The following is a 19,097-nucleotide window of genomic DNA, read 5'->3' as shown; positions in this document are numbered from 1 at the left end:
CAACAACTATTTCTAGGAGTAAATACTTAAATCAGAGTGCTGATTTAGATCTTTTTTCATGAGAACACAGTAGATCAGTACTAAACTGATCTGTGCATGACAAATTTGTTGAATAAATACATGATTCTATAAAAAATTGAACACATTAAAATGCTGATAAAAATACAGCTAAATATCCATAAAACTTTTGAATGTGGGAGGAGTTTTTAAACATGACTCAAGATTGAGAAACAATAAAGTACGTGTTCATAGGTGAAAAGAAATACTAAAGTGAATAGATCAGAATAAGCAAGCCAAAAAATGCCAGGAGCTGAGATCAAAGATGCTTATTGAATATTTGGATTGAAGTACCTAAGTGGAAATAGTAGTATGTTTGTAGATTATTAGTCTACAAACTAAGGCTTACAAGACAAGTTAAGACTTCCACATATTTTTGCCTGGTGTGTAGACTAATATTTATTTTATATTTTTTAATGGATAAGAAAAATCAAATAAAGACTATTTAATGAAATGAAACTATATAAAATTCAAATATCAGCATTCATAAATAAAGATTTATTGAAACACAGTCATGCCCATTTGATTACAGTCTTTGGCTGCTTTCCTCTTAGAATAGAACAGTTTTGAAAGAGACCATATGGCCCAAAAAGCTGAACATATTTACTATCTGGCCCATTTTAAAAATAAATTTGGCTTGCCCCTAATGCAGATATGTCTTCTGTGAGTTTTGCAGTCCATATCACATTCCATCAATTTGACAAAATTTGACTATTTTGAGTATCTAAATAGTACCTTAAACTTTATATTAATTTTGGGTATACCTCTTTTGTGATGAAAACACCAGGTTGCTTTGAGAACTGTGCAATATACAAGCATAACTATATTTGCTTATTAGAAAAATATGTACATGTAGAAAGCCAGTGTACATGTCTTTGAGATACATAATCACATTTGCCACTTTGGAGGTTACACTGAATTTCAGAGAGCAAGCTTTATTTTCCATTTTAATTAAGCTAAACATTTAATTACATTTCCAGTATTCTGTCAGCAGAACCAAATCTATAAATGTAGAGTGAAAAATTATGAGAGCTGGTCTTTAATACCCCATCACAAACAGAGCATGTTATGGGCAATCTGTTCTTTGAGGCTACATAACAACCATGCTTCTCATGAATGTTAATTTCACTAAAGCATTCAACTACAGTTCAGAACTTTTCTTTTTTAGCCAATATCAGTTAAAATGAAAAATCTTGAAATATATCATATTTATAATAATATCTTACCTCTCATGGTTTTAATTTACAGCATGATAATTCAATAAATAAATGGATAGGACTTATCAAATATACAGTCTGCTGCCAAGCAAATAATTCTCTGCTCAATTTCATAGCAATAAAATTATATAAACATTTAAAATTTTTATTGTATTTTCAGTAGTCAATATGTCCAGAGCAATTTGTTAGGTGCTATGGAAAATAAAAGATATCTGCCTACAATTTATTTATAAAAATACATTAAATGAAGACTTGCAAGTATGAAAAAGGAAATAAAAAACTCACATCCAATGAGAGACATTAAAACAGAGAAGTAAATGTCATAGAACATTTTTCTGTCATAATCTATCCTGGAAGACTATACTTCAGTATATTATATGGATTCCAGAATTTCTCCTTTTGCATACAAAGAAATCTGATTCTGTAGTCAATCAAGAACAAGTCAGTTTCTCAGGACCAAACTGCCATTAACCAAGTTCACAAGACTGATGTGTGAAATGAGATGGGTTTATCTATAAAGAGAACCATCACTGCTTAAGACCCAAATAGCAAGTCCTTACATGAGTGTATCCTCTCTCTGTTGAGAAATGAAAAAGTCAAATTATAATATAGCAATGGCTTTGTGAGACCAGAAGGAGGAAAAGAAATTAAGAATATCACTCAAATACTTAATGGCATCCAATTAGATAAATATGGTAACACCTGGCCAGACACCTTTATGAATGGATAATGCTGACATTTGCTCCTTATTCTTTGTTTCTGTGGCTTTTAATAGCCCATTTTCAAAGCTGCACTATTTATTTTTAAAATTTAATGAATTTATTATCATTATATTCACATTTTGTTGGACTGAGAACTGTTCTATCCTCTTCTTGGGTCATGTGTCACAGAACCCTTAGATACTTAAATAAATGTAAGTATATAACATACTTATGTAAATAATGGAACAGATTGTATCCTCCATTTAACCACATATGTTGGAAACACACACACCAAAAAGAGTATTATAGACCTAAACAATAATCACCTTATACCCTAAATCTGGCCTTCCCCCTGTATGTTCCTGTTTTAATGAAAGATACCATTATTGATTTAGTCACACATTTCAGGATTCAGGAACCACCTTTTATTTCTTCCTCATCTCACCCCCTTCCTGGCTTCCCTAATAGCTCAGTTGGTAAAGAATCCGCCTGCAATGCAGGAGACTGTGGTTCAGTTCCTGGGTTTGGAAGATCCACTGAAGAAGGGCTAGGCTATACACTCCCGTATTCTCGGGCTTCCCTTGTGGCTCAGCTGGTAAAGAATCCACCCAAAGTATGGGAGACCTGGGTTCAGTCCCTGGGTTGGGAATATCCCCTGGAGAAGGGAAAGACTACCCACTCCAATATTCTGGCCTGGAGAATTCCATGGACTGCATAATCCATGGGGTTACAAAGAGTCGGACACAACTGGCTGAGTTTCACTTTCACTTTTTTTCACCCCCTCCAAACATCAAGTGTATCCTTATACACTATCATTTTTCCTCACAGAGATCATTTCTATTCCATTCACTGCTTTCTATTTCAACAGAGATATTTCTTCTCCTGTTTACCATTATCTCTCCTCTAAATTACAGAAATGGTTTCTTAACTGGCTTCTGTATACTGACTGTTATCCCCTTCAAACCATGAGTTATTTTCAGATATAAGCCTGATACTTGTTTTCACCTCATTAACATCGTTTGACTGATTTTACTGTTTCTAGAATGAAGAGGAAAGTCCTTATTTTGACATTTAAGATAAAGTATCATTATTTAGTTATTATTTAAGAATCAAAAATGTGCTTAGGACAGTGAAAGTAAATATTTATAATTGTTTCATAAACATTAAAATCTGTCTCAGTGATGTACCTTCTGAAAAGAGGATCTGTCCATCTAGTCAAAACTGTTTTTTCCAGTAGTCACATATGATGTGACAGTTGGACTATAAAGCAAGCTGAGAGCTAAAGAATTGATGCTTTTGAACTGTGGTGCTGGAGATGACTCTTGAGAGGCCCTTGGGCAGCAAGGAGATCCAACCGGTCAATCCTAAAGGAAATCAGTCCTGAATATTCATTGGATGCTGAAGCTGAACCTCCAATACTTTGACCACCTGATGAGAAGAACTGACTCTCTAGAAAAAACCCTGATGTTGGGAAAGACTGAAGGCAGGAGGAGAAGGGGATAACAGAGGATGAGGTGGTAGGATGGCATCACCAACTACATGGACATGAGTTGAGCAAGCTTCGGGAGTTGGTGACAGATGGGGAATCCTGGCGTGCTGCAGTCCGTGGGGTCACAAAGAGTTGGAGATGACTGAGCAACTGAACTGAACTGATAACTACCCTGATGAAGTGAAAAAGTGAAAAGTGAAAGTGTTGATTACTCAGTCATATCCGACTCTTTGCAACCCCATAGAACTGTACTCTGTGGGGTCCTCAGTCCATGGAATTCTCCAGGCAAGCCTAACGCCGTGGCTAGCCACTCCCTTCTCCAAGGGATCTTTCAGACCCAGGGTTCAAACCTGTCTCTCCCGCATTGCAGGCAGATTCTTTACCACCTGAGCCACCAGGGAAGCCCTTAGTTCTAAATAATGGAATCCAAAAATACTTCGAAGAAAAGTTGACATAGGAAATATAAGGAAAATCTTGTTATGAAAAGCAGTAGGAGAGGATATTCTAGTCTAAGCAGGGAAACATAAAAAGCACAGTTAGCATAGGTAAATGTTTTGTTTCGACTAGGAGGGATCAAAATTGGGCATGACAACAGAACAGTCACATTTGTAAGGTTCTTATCCTAATCATTTTCATGCTTGTCACCAAAGCACTTCTCCTTGAAGCTAATTATTTTTGTCGCTTTGTAATGACATAACAAAATCCCTCTGTAGTGTCGATTTAGATCTCAGAATAATGGGCAAAGTAAAAAGAATTCACTTCATTCTTTTACTTGGAGGACACATCAAGAGGCTTCCCAGGGAAATTAAAATCAATTCTAAAGTTCTAATTTGTGTCTTCTCCTGTAAGAGCATCTATAACAACTCTCAGAGTAACATTAAAGTAGATTAAAATACTTGAGTAAATACTTAATTAAAACAATGTCACAATGACAACTAAATATTTCTGGTAGTTGTAAGAAATATCCTACAGTCTTAAAAGCATACATTAAGTGCTATACTAAGTACTTTATTTCTTGTCTATTTCACTGAAGCCATACCCTAAGAGAAAAATATCTGTAATTCCTGTGAAGTTTAAGAGTGTGTTTGAACAATTAACTGAAATTTCAGTGTTTCCAGCACCATCCATATTTGTAGAAAAAATTATTTGAAAAAGATTTTTAGTATTATTCAGATTCCTTTTGTCTAAGTAGATAAGGCTTGCCTTTTCTAAACAGATACAATACAGATAAGAATTCATTCTGAATTACTTAGAAGTCTGGAGGTACCCCCTGTCAAATAAACCACTGATGTCTTAAAAAAAAAAAAATCTGGACATAATGGAAATTTAAAATAAAGTCATTAGAATGGCTATTTAAAAACACTAACCATGAGACTTAAAAAGTGTCAATTCTGATTTCAGATTGATTATATTCTTTACAGCCGAAGACGGAGAAGCTCTATACAGTCAGCAAAAACAAGACTGGGAGCTGTCTGTGGCTCAGATCATGAAATCTTTGCTGCCAAATTCAGACTTAAATTGAAGAAAGTAGGGGAAAAACACGAGACCATTCAGGTATGACCTAAAATCAAATCCTTTTACAATTATACAGCTGGAAGAGACAAATAGATTCAAGTTGAATTAGGTCTGACGTAGACAGAGTGCCTGGAGAAGCGAAACAGAGGGTTGTAAACCAACCACACAAGGGGGAAGGAATCAAAACATCCCCGCAGAAAAAGAAATAGTTACCAAAGGGCAAATTGGCTGTCCGAGGAAGCCTTACAAATAGCTGAGAAAAAAAGAGAAGTGGAAGGCAAAAGAGAAAAGGAAGGCTATACCCATCTGAATGCAGAGTTTCAAAGAATAGCAAGGAGAGATAAGAAAGGCTTCCTCAGTGATCAATGCAAAGAAATAGAGGAAAAGAATAGAATGGGGAAAGACTAGAGACTTCTTCATGAAAATTAGAGATACCAAGGGAACATTTCATGCAAAGATGGTCACAATAAAGGACAGGAACAGTATGGACCTAACAGAAGGAAAAGCTATTAAGAAGAGGTGGCAAGAATACACAGAAGAACTATATAAAAAAGATCTTCATGATGCAGATAAACATGATGGTATGATCACTCGCCTAGAGCCAGACATGGTGGAATGGAGTTAAGTGGGCCTTAGGAAGCATACTATGAACAAAACTAGTGGAGGTGATGAAATTCCAGCTGAGCTATTTCAAATCCTAAAAGATGATGCTGTCAAAGTGCTGCACTCAATATGCCAGCAAATTTTGAAGACTCAGCAGTGGCCACAGGACTGGAAAAGGTCAGTTTTCATTTCAATCCCAAAGAAAAGCAATGTCAAATAATATTCAAACTACCTCACAATTGCATTCATCTCACATGCTAGCAAAGAAATGCTCAAAATTCTCCAAGTGAGGCCTCAATAATATGTGAACCAAAAACTTTCAGATGTTCAAGCTGGGTTTAGAAAAGGCAGAGGAACCAGAGATCAAAGGCCCACATCCTGTGGATCATACAAAAAGCAAGAAAATTCCAGAAAAACATCCTCTTTTGCTTCATTGACTACACTAAAGCCTGTGACTTTGTGGATCACAACAAACTGTGGAAAATTCTTAAAGAGACCACCTGACCTGCCTCCTGAGAAACCTGTATACAGGTCAAGCAGCAACAGTTAGAATGGGACATGGAACAACAGGCTGGTTCCAAATTGGGAAAGGAGTACGTCAAGGCTATATATAGTCACCCTGATTGTTTAACTTATATGCAGAGTACATCATGCAAAATGCCAGACTGGATGAAACACAAGCTGGAATAAAGATTACCAGCAGAAATATCAATAACCTCAGATATCAGATGACAACACTCTGATGGCACAAAGCAAAGAGGAACTAAAGATCCTTTTCATGAAAGTGAAAGAGGAGAGTGAAAAAGCTGGCTTAAATCTCAACATTCATAAAACAATGATCATGGCATCTGGTCTTACCACTTCATGGCAAATAGATGGGGAAACAATGGAAAGATTGTCAGACATTATTTTCTTGGGCTCCAAAGTCACTGCAGATGGTGACTGTGGCCATGAAATTAAAAGATGTTTACTCCTTGGAAGAAAATGAGAAACCTAGACAGCATATTTAAAACCAGAAACAGGATTTTGTCAATTTAGGTCTGTATAGTCAATGCTATGGCTTTTCCAGTAGTCATGTATGAATGTGATAATTGGAACATAAAGAAATTTGAGGGCCGAAGAATTGATACTTTTGAACTGTGCTGTGGTGTTGGAGAAGACTCATGAAACTCTTTTGGACTGTAAGGATATCCAACCAGTCCATCCTACAGAAATTAGTCCTGAATATTCATTGGAAGGACTGATGCTGAACCTCCAATACTTTGGTCACCTGATGCAAAGAACTGACTCATTGGAAAAGACCCTGATGCTGGGAAAGATTGAAGGCAGGAGGAGAAGGGGATGACAGAGGATGAGATGGTTGGATGGCATCACCGACTTGATGGACATGAGTTTGAGCAAGCCCCAGAAGTTGGTGATGGACAGGGAGGCCTGGCGTGCTGCACTCCATGGGGTCACAAGGAGTCAGACACGACTGAGCGACTGAACTGAACTGAACTGATCAAAGATCTACTTCTAGTCAGTTGTACCTTCTCCTGTTTCTACTGTGTGTGTGTTTGGAAGTGCTTTATAAGGAGATGACACATTATTTTGGGGCAACAAAATCAACAACAACAAAAACTGAAAAATCACCATTGATCATGCTAGTGTCTGAAGAATGTTGACATAATATTAGTTGTTTTGTTTTCTTTCTTCAAAATGACCATTAATTCTCAATGCTGTTGACACTGTTCCCATAAAGACTGTTTATGAACTGAATGTTTTATATAATTAAAAAACAATAATCATTTGGAACTGCTTCTGTAGTATTCAGAGTTTTTGTGTGTTTTTTTTTCTTTTATATCACTTATCTGAATGAGTTGAATCTGAGCAAACTCCAGGAGACCGTAAATGACAGGGAAATCTGGTGTGCTACCGTCCATGGAGTAGCAAAGAGTCAGATATGACTTAGCGATTGACCAACAGCAATCCGAATGAAAGGACTATAGATGCCAAATAGGCTTTTGAAAATTTCTAAAAATTTTCTATGTCTATAACATTTTAGAATGATACTAAAATGTATTAATATTTACTACTACTATCATTTTATAAATAGATCTTAAAATGGAAAACTTGAATAACTTGTCAAATTTCATATGCTGATCTTAACTTATGAGCATGTATATTATATACTATATATTATATATATGAATTTATTTGTAAATTGTGAAATTATAATAGTTACTATTTCAAAAACAATCTATGTGGGTACAGTTCAAGTTCAGTAGAATAAATCACTAGAATCCATGGTTCAACATGGGGAATGCTCTTGTTATTACTTTATCTCACTGGGCTCCTTTCTTAAATGAGTCCCTCTCTCCTTGCAGTGTCCCTGTAGTTCTAAAGACAACTTACATTAATGAGTTGACAGCTATGACCCTGGTAAGTTATGTATTGAAGCTTAATAATAGGGCTTAACATATTAAATTGATGACCAACAAATTTAGAATGTCTTTAGATTCTTTTTTGTCCAGACATTAGGATAAGAGCGATTATTTTTAATGCTTTTTGGTATCTGATTCTCTTTATTTATATATTTGTATCAGAATGTTTAATATTATGATGTGTTTATAGGTGCCATCCATCTCAATAATAGTTAAGACTTCTAGTCATCATTTCCTCAAATTACACAGATCTTATACAATTACACAGATCTTACAAACAAGCCTAAGGGAACAAAAGAGATATTTAAAATTTATACCTATCAAATTAATTTTTACATACCAAATTTTAAGGGAACCAAAAATTCCTTTTCTAACTTCCTTATTATAATCATATTTTGAGACTAAAATTAGACTGTCACTTTGTTTTCTGCAGCCGAGTATATTTTTGATGTGCTTTCTTCAAATGCTGTTAACAGTAAGGAAAGTTGTTTATAGTGTGATCCAAAACATTTTTAGATTATTTATTTAAGTCAGTAGTCACCCTGCTGCTTCATGTACCATTTTAGAGAATGTATTGCACTGTGGATGTACAAAAATACCAATGGCAGAATATTCACATTTTTTTTTTCTTATACTTTGAGAGAACTGGATGTTCTCTAAATATTCCATAGAGGCAGAACCCTACTGCACTTTCAAATTAATGAGGTCAGTCAAGTCCAGTTGTGAATATTCAATTGCATTTCAACATATTCACAAGGGAAGGCTCTCAGCTAAGTCTTGCCTATAATTTTAGGATGCAAAGAAGAAAAACCCATAATCTCTGCATCTACACCATCTACGGTATATTGGAGAAAAGAGAGAAACAGATGGTGGAGGTTTAATACTGCCAACATGGTAAGTATTGCTATGATGGGGATAAAGTCAGGATGAGAGCTCTCCCAGGAAATGGCATCAAATCCAGTCTGAGAGGAATGTGAAAATCATCCCAGAGAAGATACACTATGCTGACACCTGAAGGGTGAATGAGAGATGATGTAACAAGGGCATGAGACAGCCAGTCTTCCAAAGCAAACAACTCAGTCTAAGTTTTCACTCCTGTAATAAGAAAGTAAAGATACAAATATTTGTTTGTGTAGTTTAAAAGTCAAAAACTAAGCATGAGAAAGGTTTAGCTGTCTTCTTATGGAGTCATTTTTCTCTAACACTAGACAAGATTAAAAATGTTACGGATGTGGATATGGAGAAGTAGTGGTGTGAATCCAAGCAGCTGGAGTCTCAGTCTGAGTAAGCACCATTTAGAAAGATCACCAGTGTGCCAGGTAGAGGCATGTAAGCATCCCATTATTTGCTTTCTAGCCAACTAAAGAAGTATTTGATGACTGTAAACTATTCAACTATTGATCTTTCAGTCTGGAAAGAAACTTGTCTGAGCTCTGATATCTCCTTTTCATGTAGAGATTATTCCTCAATGACCCAGGAGGTACACACATTCTTCTAATGTAGAGGGAGGAATTCTAGACTTTTATAGAATTGGAGATAAGATGAAAGGAAGGAATGTGTTCTGTATGAAGAGCATCAACAAGAATAAGCACAGAATCATGTAAACTGGGAACAGTAGAAGAATGACCCAGAGTTTTTGATGGAACTTCTAAGAATCTCTCAGAATGATAGACTTACACTTCATGTTGATTACAGACTCTGGTTCAGAGATGGAGATAATGCATATTTAGCCATTACACAATGGATGGTTTACCTGGATCAAGGTGCCCAGAGATCCCAAATTGATAAAAGGGTGATTCAAGATTTATTCTGTGCTCTGAACTAGACAAATGAGCAAGAAACAGAACAGGCATATCTCCCAGAAGACAGAGTAATTGGGTATACACCATCTGACAGAGGTACATGGTACAAAGAACACATACTAAGCCTCAAGAGGATACAAGAAGGGCATCTCAGCGTAGTGGGAGAGTGTATGAGTCAAAACAGAAGCCTGGTCAGCAACTGAGGTTCTAGATGTAGGACAAGATAGAAAGGTTAATACCGTGCTTACACGTGTGGCAAAGAACAATGAGGATTTAAAGTCAAATTAGGGTACTACTACATTGAATATCTCCAGTATTCATTGGAGATAATGAGTTTGTATTTCATCAACAGAATGACAGTTTTACTAATCAACATGTAGGTCTTTTGCCTATTTGGTGTGGCGAAAAGACAAGAGAGCAAAGGAGTTGGTAAAACTGAATGAAATTATAAGTGAATGAGGTCTTCACTCCGTAAGGAGAGAGCACAGATAAGAAGGGAAGCTATTAAATACGGGAAGATGGAAATGTGGAGGCAAAAACTGGTAGAAGTATAAAGAGAAGACACTTGAACTCTACCTATTTAACTGAGCTTTTCTGAAAACAGATTCTTAACATCAAGTAAAACTCAACATAACTCATATTTGCAGTCACTCAGAATGCTGGTTTAAGACACTAAAAGATGTAGAGACAGATTTCCATTGTCCAGTTTTAAGTGAACGAGCTAGTACTGTGCCCTGCCTTTGTTCCAGAAAGTATGTGTTAGTGTTATCTTTGACTTTTTGTAAATCTCTTGTCAGGGATACAGTCTGCTTTAACTCATAAACTCTACGGGTTTCTTGAAGACAAATTTCCCTCTATAGACCAGGGCCCAGTGGCTAGTAGTTTTTAGTTTCCAGTTGATATTAGAGTTGCCTACTGGAAAGTGAAAGTAAAAATGAAAGAGTGAGTGAGAGTGTTAGATACTCAGTTGTGTCCGACTCACTTGCTACCCCATGGACTGTACCCCGCCAGACTCCTCTGTCCACGGGATTTCCCAGGCAAGAATACTGGAGTGGGTTGCCATCCCCTTCTCCAGGGGATCTTCCCAACCCAGGGATTGAACCTGGGCCTCCTGCATTGCAGGCAGATTCTTTATCATCTGAGCCACCAGGGAAACCCAATTGCAACATAGAGGACAGTGATTAATAGCTTATATGTATTATAAATCTCGGACTTCCCTGGTGGCTCAGCAGGTAAAGAATCCATCTGCAATGCAGGAGGCTCAGATTCAATCCCTGGGTTGGAAAGATCCCCTGAGTAGGAAATGGCAACCCACTCCAGTATTCTGGCCTGCAAAATTCCATGGACTGAATAGTCTATGGGGTAACAGAGTCGGACACGACTGTGCAACTTTCACTTTCATCACACTTTCATTTTAATCATAAATACAAATTTTAATAATAATGCCCTTTATTTGGTATTCTCTTTCCCACTGTCCTTTTTTCAGTTAAATAGTATTATCATACAAGACTGTCCAGATTGTCAATAATTTTCAAAATTCTTTGGGGAAAGAACTTACAGATTTTTTTAAATTAAATTTTAAAGAAAGATCCTTAAAATATCAAAAAATATTTGTGTGCTCAATGTCATTATTTTTGAAGGATTAAATATGTACTGAAAAACCCTCAAATATTTTAGGATGCCTTTTCCTTAGAAAGTTAGCTCTTGTTAAACAAGAGGTCTATTTTTCCTTAAATTCATGTATTTATATTGCCAGCTTGCCAAATTCTCTATTCTATTCACTTTAATAAAAATAGTCAAACTTGCTATTTTTGGATTGGTATTTTGTTTCCTTTATTTTTGCCATTGAGGAGAGAAATGCTATTTTTATGGGTAATATTGGACTAATGTCTCAATAAACCATTTGCAAAATTATTAAAAGGTGAAAAAAAAAGCATTGGTAACTTTCTTTAGTGGAAAGAAAAAAATGTCACGAAAGACCTAAAATTGGCAAAATCTGCTGTTGACCAGGCTTCTGTTTTGACTCATACACTCTCCCACTACCCTGAGATGTCCTCCTTGTATGCTCTTGATGCTTAGATTAAAATGTCCATTACATTTAGAAAAAAATTACTAAACTTTCCATATCTTTTATAGTTTTGAGTCATTAGATTATCTTAAAATCATCTGAAAACTATAGAGAGAGAACTGGGTGTCACATCAGTGGCCAGCAATTGGTGCAACATTTTGGAAGAACCAGTACTTTCCATATAAAAAGACTGGCAAAGAAACCACAGCTAAGAAATGCAGTTTGGAAAAAAGTGAATAAGCAAAACCAAAGCATAATTTCTTGAGTCTTAAAGCAAGAATTGGGCATCTCCAGTAGACCTTATAATGTAAGTAAGAAAAATAAAGCAGAATAGGATACCAAGTCCTGGAAAAGGAAATGGCAACCCACTCCAGTATCCTTGCCTGGAAAATCCCATGGACAGAAGAGCCTGGGAGGCTATAGTCCATGGAATCACAAAGAGTCTGACACAACTGAGCGACTAACACACAACACAGGATATCCAGTGGACAGAAACTTTTAAGTACACTGTTAGGGATTATCACTCTCCTTAGTGAACTGGAACTGGGCTCCGTATGTTATCCTTTAGGGTTAGTTATATCAAAGTATATCTAGTAAATACAGGTACAGATCTTCAGTCACTCTATCAGTTCGACCTCCTCAAGAAGATCTTGACTACTATGACTCATTCTAAGTTAAGAGAGAGAAAAAAAGATTTAGGGGATGAAGAGAGAGAAAGAGAGAGAGTCTTAACTAACAAGTAATGTTTATGTGTGTTTACTGTGTCAGAATATTACTGAACATTTAGAAAATTTAACATCTGATTTTCATAACAACAAGGTGAGGAAGAAACTATTATTATCCTTTGTCATGGCTTCAACTGAAGCATTGGGTAACTAAGTAACTTGCCAATGTCACACAGATGTGATCCTTAGTACCCAATGAAGGCATTCTAGACCCAAAGTTTATTTGCTTAAACACTATCCTTTTGGGTCCATGTCAAAATGGCACAGGTAGAAATACAAGGATATTTATAAGTGAAGTGAGCCCCAGTATCCAACTGAAATAGACACAGAGCTTTTAGACTCCATGGTCTGACTTTTTAAAATAAAACTCTGCTCTCTGAAGTAGAATAAATAGGCAAAGCATTTGCCACTTGGAGAATTTATCCTTACTGAACCTTGCTTTTGAGTAGGTATGATACAAAATTTAAGTATATAAAATAAAATAAAACATTTTGCCTTATAATCAATTTTTAATATTTGGTTATGAGGGATCTTAAGAAAATAAAAAGGGATATTAATAATACATACATTTTTTTTATAGAGTACGTTTCCTAGAGCAATACTATAAGATAATAATACAATTAATAAAACACAGAATATGAGAAGAACCAAGAGTTTTCTTTCAGGAAATGAAAATGAAGAAACAAAGTTTCAGCATCTTAGAGAGATCATTAAGTGAGTCATATAAGAATAATGCTTCAGTAATGAACTTGAGGAGGGGAACAATGCCTTGGCATTTTCATGGTATTCAGCACCAAGAAAATATCACTAAACAAGGAATGAGTATTGTACTGGTTATATTGAGACAATAAAATAAGAATGATAATGCCATTTGAAGCACAAAGCAGAGTAAAGTTAAGGAATGTTTGCTTAAAAATGACATAGAGGGATGACTCCTAAATGAATGGAGTTTATATACTTTTTAACTGATGGCATATAGTAATGTATGATAGGTAGTTATAACACCATCTCTATAAACACTTTAATTGGATGAGAATATTGGGGAGTGACATCAGCTATCATTCATGGGCATTTTAAAATTTTTTCTTCTTTTTTTGTTTTTTTTTTTTAGTAAGCAGCTGATAAACACTTGCCTAATAAAAAAAGTGTAGTTAAGGGGATTTTATCCCCAGAAAACAACTCCCTTAGGGATATTACAAGGCAATTGGTTTTTTGATACATTACATAAAGGGCAACTCTATTTTGCAAAGGAGTAACCACCAGGCATCTATTATTCTTTTTTTATTATTTATGCCTTCCTCTATTACTCACCTGTAATCTGTGCTTCTTTGAAATTCCTCTATTTTTATAACTTAAACACCACAAAGCATGCTGAATATTGACTACTCCCTTGAGTTCATATTTACCAAGGACTTGTTTCTTTGTTGTTACAATATTTGTTTTCCATGTGCTAGTTTTAGTAAAATTATTCCATGATAATAATAAAGTAGTGGATAAGTCTGGGAGATAATTTGCCAGCATAAGGATTATGAAATTCATTGATTCTATAAAATTTGATAAAACTGATATTGGTTCTACTTCATTGTTTAGATAAATGATATTATCATCTGTTCTTGAGGAGACTCTGTGATGCACATTTTAAAAAGTATCTAATCAAGGTTTTAAATAAATATACAGGATCTGAAAATAAGAATAGGACAGAAACCAAAGATATTTCTTTGCTATATATTTTAACTAGATCCTTTTTAACCTTTAATATAAAGAGTCCATTAGCTAACTGATCCATTTGGAATTTCCCCCTTAAATTGATTTTATCATTTAAAAGTAACTGTTGGAAGAAATTTTTAAAAAGTAACTGTTTATTTTGAAAAAAGCTATAACAATTTAAGTGAACCCTGAAATAAAAATGTTAAAAGATAAAAATTAAGAATTAAAAAAAAATCAAAAAGCTCCAAAGATTTATACCAAAGGTAATTTAAGTTTAATATATTTTATGTAGTTTGTTAATATAAGAGAACGCTTTGCAAGGCTAATTTGAAATTAGAAAGGAAAAAATTACTATACATATGTAACAGACTGAATTTTCCAATGGTCTGTATTTCTACACAGGTATTTAAAATTGCTACTTTTAACACCTTTCATAGCGTTTTCAATGTAGAAATGTTTGTAGAGGGTAAATTTATAGCAGGTAGCTAAAGGATCATTTTCAACCTCTGTGGAAATAACCAAATTTTCTTCCACAGAATCTATCTTTAATATCTGTTATACATTATTCCTTATTTAACTTTAAAATACACCCCACGTAACAGAGTACGTTTTGCCCAAATATCTGCTCCCACTTGGAATTACTTTCTTTATAAATGACATCATTCTAATCCCACATCTTCTTTTACTTCCTTTCTCCACTTTCAGTTAATCTTTAAGTCACATCTCTACCTCAGAGATGTCTCTTTAATCATGGTCTAACACCCACAGCCCTTGGCTCATTGCATCTCAACTGTGAGTAACTCTACGCACCATTTACTTTCTCTACCAATCTCATTTAATTGTTTATATTGTTCCTTGACCAGAGTTCTCAGTTAGAGAAAAATAAATCCAATCTAACTAATTAAAGAAGAAAGGGACTTATTACGCAGATGACACCACCCTTATGGCAGATAGTGAAGAGGAACTGAAGAGCCTCTAGATGAAAGTGAAAGAGGAAAGTAAAAAGCTGATTTAAAACTCAGCACTCAAAAAGCTAAGATCATGGCATCTGGTCCCATCACTTCATGGCAAATAGATAGGGAAACAATGGAAACAGTGAGAGATTTTATTTTCTTGGGCTCCAAAATCACTGCAGACGGTGACTGCAGCCATGACATTAAAAGACACTTGCTCCTTGGAAGAAAAGCTATGACCAACCTAGACAGCATATTAAGAAGCAGTGACAATTACTTTGCCAACAAAGGTCCATCTAGTCAAAGCTATGGTTTCTCCAGTAGTCATGTATGGATGTGAGAGTTGGCCCATAAAGAAACCTGAAAGCCGAAGAATTGATGCTTTTGAACTGTGGTGTTGGAGAAGACTCTTGAGAGTCCCTTGGACAGCAAGGAGATCCAACCAGTCAATCCTAAAGGAAAACAGTGCTGAATATTTATTGGAGGGAATGATGTTGAAGCTGAAGCTTCAATACTTTGGCCATCTGATGTGAAGAACTGACTCATGGGAAAAGACCCTGATGCTGGGAAAGACTGAAGGCAGGAGGAAAAGGGGCTGACAGAGGATGAGATGGTTGGAAGGCATCACTGACTTGATGGACATCAGTTTGGGCAAGCTCCAGGAGTTGGTGACAGACAGGGAAGCTGGTGTGTTGCAGTCCATGAGGTCGCAAAGAGTAGGACATGACTGAGTGACTGAAGTGAACTGAACTGAAGCTGTACATATAATTCACAGAATCTTTAATGGGACTAAAAACAAGAGATTGTGCTGAGCTTCCACGAAGAACTCTCAAAACCATCACAGAATTGGGCTTTCAAATGAGTAACTTTAGCATGAGTATGAGAGTAACCACTCCAGCATGCTACTGTCCCTGATCTAAGACCACACACTCTGTCCCTCTCCCTAACAGTTTAGTTTGGCACAATCTCCCATTAGTTCACTGATTAGAAAGTTTAAAGTTCCACCTGGAACTCATAAGGGAACCTGGAAAATGCAGTTTTCAGTTTCTCAATCATGATAATCCATACAAGGAGGAGGTCCTAGTTTAAGTGTTAAACAAACAAATTTACAACCTCCATCACATGTTGCAAACAAAACTGTACTTATAAAAGCCTAATTTTATCATGAAATGACCATTCTGCCAAAATATTTTAATTAACCTGTATCCAAAGGTTAAAATTCAAATGTATTAATATTTCTTTCCATACTGATTTATGTGCTCAAAAACTTGCTTTAGAGTCCAGTTTTGCTTGGTCTTCTTCTAGGCCCTTGTTCTAAGAAACACAATAGGGATCCTTGCTCTTAAAGAGTTTAAGTCATACATAGGGTGCTAGACAAAATATGTAATAAGCAAAGTGAGCTAGGATGCTGCAATAGTGTTGAGTAAAATGTCCTATGAAACCTGAAAAAACTAAGGTGAGCTCAAAAAAGGGAGAGGTGAGGAAACTGTTCACAGAGCAAGTTTTTGAAACATAAAAATGAATTTTTTCTGGTGGTCATATGACCAGGGTGTAGACAAAGGAAGAGAAAAGTTTATAGATTTGTATAGTGGAATAAGAATATGGAGTATGTAAGAAAATGAAAAAGTTAGAGAATGCTAGTTTTTAGGAATAATTAAATTTTTTGTTTTCTATGTTGACATGATGAGGCAATAAGCAGCTAAAAAAAAAAAAACAAAACACAAAAAAAACCCCTCTCATTTGCCCTAATAAAGGGTTTGTGTCCTGTAAGTGACTGAAGACTTCCCAGGTTGTGCTAGTGATAAAGACTCTGTTTACCAATGCAGGAGAAGGAAGGGACACAGGTTCGATCCCTGGGTGGGGAAGATCCCCTGGTATAGGAAATGGCAACCTGTTCCAGTATTCTTGCCTGAAAAATTCCATGGGCAGAGGAGCCTGGTGCGTTATCATCAATGCGGTCACAAAGAGTTGGGCAGGACTGAGCAACTGAGAATGTGATTGAGAGCCTCTGAGAGAGTCTGAAACATTGAGGTGAATTTAAGATTTTCCTGTTGGTAAGATGGGGCATTAGAGTGAAAAAGGGCTTCCCTGACGGCTCAAATGGTTAAGGGTTAAGAATCCGCCTGCAGTGTGAGAGATTCCAGTTCAGTCCCTGGATCAGGAAGATCCCCTGGAGAAGAGAATGGCAAGACACTGCAGTATTCTTATCTGGGAAATTCCATGGACAGAGGAGTCTGGTAGGCTATAGTCCATGGGGTCGCAAAGATTTGGCCAGGACTGAGTGATTAACACTTTCACTTTTCTTTTAGGCTGAAAAATGGTAAGGCTAAAGCCATGAAGAACACTTAGAAGCAATTATTCTAGGTCGGATTCAAATTCAGACAGTGACATTGAGTACTGATAGGAGACAGTGCTTTGTAAGCTAACGAGGATACTTTAACATCATGACTCAGCTTGACTGTCTTCAATATTGTGGTTTATTCACTAATAATTTCCTCTATCGCCCAAGTGATTCTGAACCCATCACCTTTTCTCGGGCCACATCTTTTGTTTCACACCTTTGTCTATTCTTCTTCTCTCTGCTCAGTTTTCTATCTAAAAAGATCCACCTCAAAAAGACTTGGTTTGTGTAAATTTCCCTTCACACACTGAGTCTGTGATGGAAATTCCTTCTTCCTTGAATGTAGAATTCTGCCTTCTGTCCTAAATAAAAGTACGGATTTTATTATACTGTGTTTGTTTGTGGTCTATGTTCCCACTTGGCTATGTCAAAGAGATATAGACTATGTCTTAACTTGTGGAATGTCACAGATTTGAAAAATGCAGAGAACTCATATAAATTAAGGTAAAGTGTATACATTTTTCTAGGATACAAAGGGAAGCCTAAGAAAAACACCCAGATAATTGACAGTCTGAAAATGTTTCCAACTTCTCCATTCTTTTTTTATAGTTAATTGGTCATGTTTCCATCTAGAGGCTATGGATAGAAACACATAAAATAGATTCATGAATTTTCAAACTAGTGGGTGCAAAAATGACCACAGTTTAATCATCTGGTTAATTAGCAAGGCAAACAGCATTTATTTTAGTCCTTGGCCAAACCTGACCAGTTTATGTTTCTTAACTTTGATTTTTCTTTGTGGCTCAGATGGCAAAAAGTTCACTTGCAATGCAGGAGACCCGAGTTCGATCTCTGGATCAGGAAGATTCCCTGGAGAAGGAAAGGCCAACCACTCCAGCATTCTTGCCTAAAAAATCCCATGGACAGAGGAGTCTGGTGGGCTACAGTCCATGGAGTTGCAAAGAGTCAGACATGACTGAGCAACTAACACTTTCACTTTTCAATAAAACAACTTCTGGTGAAGGCTCAAGTCATTTTTAACTACTGTAATTTCTTCTTAATTAGTTTCCTTGTCCTAGGCCTCATTTTCTTTTAATCAGTTCAGCCATTCCCCATTGTTAGTACCAGTTCAAAATTATAACGTCTAAGCTTGTTTTCTAAGGTAGGTACTCAGCAAATTCTTTCATACTACAACTTTCGTCATATGCTGTGTTTCTTCCATTGCAACCCATTTATCACTTGGTCCCTTTTCCAAAGTAATAAATTCTGCTAGGAAATATGTCTTATTAAATATCCACCAACTATCCTTCATTAAAGAAAGTCAAAGAATACTCTAAAAATGCTGGGTTTTATATTCTTATACACAAATTAAGTATACTTGTACACCATTCCTTCTTAAGTTATTTAATATTTTTAGTTCATGGTGGTAACCTAGGGTTGTTCTAAGAAAAATACTATATGAACATGGTGCCTTCCTATAAAAGGAGAACATACTG

The 19,097-nt window shown here is 36.0% G+C and overlaps 1 protein-coding gene across 1 annotated transcript in view; it reads right to left on the bottom strand.

Moving 5' to 3' along the window:
• Positions 1-19,097, bottom strand: part of CDH18 (cadherin 18) — a 1,183,249-nt gene that overhangs the window by 569,217 nt on the left and 594,935 nt on the right. The gene's annotated exons all lie outside the window — the stretch shown is intronic.

The sequence above is a fragment of the Cervus canadensis genome, chromosome 16 (genome assembly GCF_019320065.1).
Source record: "Cervus canadensis isolate Bull #8, Minnesota chromosome 16, ASM1932006v1, whole genome shotgun sequence".
In the NCBI taxonomy this organism is placed as follows: domain Eukaryota; kingdom Metazoa; phylum Chordata; class Mammalia; order Artiodactyla; family Cervidae; genus Cervus; species Cervus canadensis.
Note: the sequence above shows the minus strand (reverse complement) of the source record. Positions and strands in the feature narration are given on the sequence as shown.